The sequence below is a fragment of the Lygodium microphyllum genome, chromosome 9, assembly GCF_053477565.2.
Source record: "Lygodium microphyllum isolate KBCC chromosome 9, Lygodium_microphyllum_v1.1.10, whole genome shotgun sequence".
Lineage (NCBI taxonomy): Eukaryota > Viridiplantae > Streptophyta > Polypodiopsida > Schizaeales > Lygodiaceae > Lygodium > Lygodium microphyllum.
In genome coordinates this window covers 73476352-73479039 of record NC_141143.1, presented here as the reverse complement: position 1 = coordinate 73479039, position 2688 = coordinate 73476352, and positions in this window count along the sequence as shown.

Below are 2688 nucleotides of genomic sequence, written 5' to 3'. Positions count from 1 at the left end.
GGTGGACTCGAGAAGCCTTAGGTGACAAACCCCATGACATTCCATGGGAGTGCCGGGCGGCATTGATTAGACTCGTCTCTCGATGGACCGCTAAAAATGTGCTTGGACAGCCAATAGGTGGGCACATTACAGTTGGTATGAGAGCCGATCTACCACTAAAACAATTAGGGACAGAAATCGGGAAGAGTGAGGTGATATGTTCATTAGTAAATGTAGCACCCTTGCACGAAGGGTAACCCAACAACAAAATCCATGCTGATAAATTCCCACTTCATTTGGGGGATGTCAAGAGGTTGCATCTTCCCAGGCATCTTGACATGCTCTGCCTTGATGCGCTAGCAAGACAAACATTTGGTGATGTATTTAAGCACTTCTCCCTTATGCCTTCCCTAATGGTAGCTTTTTTTGACCGTATTGAGGGTTTTGATACATTCGGGATGGCCTGAAAAGGGGGAGTCATGTGCTTCTCAAATTATTCTCTGTTTGAGTTTCCTGTTGGAGGGTATACATAATCTTGTCCTAAAATAGACAAGTCCCTCATTGATGGAGATTTCTTGATATTTGACCTTAATTTTCAGGTCCTTCCCCAAAATTTCCTCTATCATCACCAAATATTCCGGATCATGGCTAGCTTCCTCCTTGGCTAGTTCAAGAATAGGGTTCCTAGGCATTAACACCATAGTTGCCAAAGATTTAGCCATTGAGGGTTCCTCCATGATAAGAGAGTTGACGAATGCCTTGCGACTTAGAGCGTCCGTGACCACATTCTCTTTGCCGGGTCGATACTTTATCTCAAAATCATACTCCTATAGAACTTCAATCCAACGACGTTGCCTCATGTTGAGGTCGGTCTGGGTGAAGATCCATTTAAGGCTCTTAATGGTCTGTGATCAAAGAAAACTTGTTACCAAGCAAGTAATGTCGCCAAAGTTTGAGGTCGTGAATCACTGCTAGAAATTCCAAGTCATGGGTGGCATAATTCCTCTCATGAGATTTTAGCTTTCGCGAGAAATAAGCTATGGGATGACCTTCTTGCATTAGTACACATCCCAGTGCAAGTGTGCTAGCATCTGTGACAACTTCAAATTCCTTGCTTAAGTCAAGGAGCTTCAGAATTGGTGTTGTCACCAAGCTATGCTTGAGTTGATCAAAACTTGCTTGTTCAGAGGGTGTCCACATTATAGCAACTTGTTTTTTCAACAAACTAGTGAGGGGTGTTGCGGTTAAAGGATAGTCCTTAATGAAGATCATGTATAAACCTATTAATCCAAGAAAGCTACGCACTTCTTTAATAGTAGTTGGTGGAGACCACTCTTGGACATCCTTAAGCTTGGTAGAGTCTACAAAGATCCCTTCATTAGACATAATAAATCCGAGATATTCAATCTGCCTTTTTAAGAAGACACACTTGTTCTTCTTAGCATAGAGCTTGTGAGTCCTCATGGTCTCAAGGACGATCAGAACTTGGGACTCATGATCTGCCTCCTTCTTGGAATAAACCAAGGTGTCATCAAAGAATATGAGTATGAAATCATCAAGGTGTGGTCTAAAAATGGCATGCATTAGCCTGTTAAAGGTGGCAAGGGCATTAGTCAATCCAAACGACATTATTGTGAATTCGAAATGGTCATATCTGGTATTGAACAACGTCTTTGGAATATCTTCATCTTTGATGCAAATCTGATAATACCCTAACCTTAAATCAATTTTGGAGAAGATTTTTGCTCCCTGCAGTCAATCAAGTAACTCATCTATCCTTGGAATGGGGTATTTATTTTTTATGGTTACTTGGTTCATGCCTCTATAATCAATGCAGAGACGAAGTGTACCATCCTTCTTCTTTTGGAACAAGACTGGAGCTCCCCAAGGAGAATTGCTAGGGAGTATGTACCCTTGGTCCAGTAGTTGTTTGAGTTGTTCCTTTAACTCAATGGCCTCAGGAATGGACATCTTGTAGGGCCTTTTCGCAACTGGAGCAGCTCCTCGGAGTAGTTCAATCTCATGATCCACTTCCCTAGGTGGTGGTAATTCAGTCGGTTCCTCTGGGAGCACATCCACATATTCTTTTAGCCATGATGGTTCTTCATTAGTGTCTTCCGCCTGATCGGGTTCGTTTAACTTGATCAGGTAGATAGGTAACTCCTTCCTTATTCCTTGAACTATTCGTGTTGCCTTAGCTAGCTGGATCTTTGGTTTACCTGCTTCACCTTGTGTTGTAACTAGCTCACCCTTAGGATTTTGAAAGGAGACTTGGCCCTTTCCACAATGAATGTGAGCATCATTGATTGTTTGGAAGATAAGTGAGTCGATTGGCGTCTATGTAGCAATAACCTGCGCTCAAGTCCAACGCCTTTCCACATACAGTGGTGAGGGGTTGTAGAGCCAATCCAGGATCCCCATCATGTCGGATCATCTGCGATAGCTTGAAGATTTCATAGCTGTCATGAACATGATCTAAAACATGAGGAACCTATTCCATGCCTCGTAAGTCTAGAAGCGGCATCAATCCACAAGTGAGTATATTTGCCAGATTGTTCATCAAGGAGATACTCAGGCTCCATGGGTTGCCTAGAAGGATCATTAGTGACCGCAACTCCCTCTTCATGTCTCACTTCTGGAGAGGGATATTTGGGGCCATTGGGACTCAACTCTATTTTAGCACAGCCTATCACCCTCAAATTGATGGCC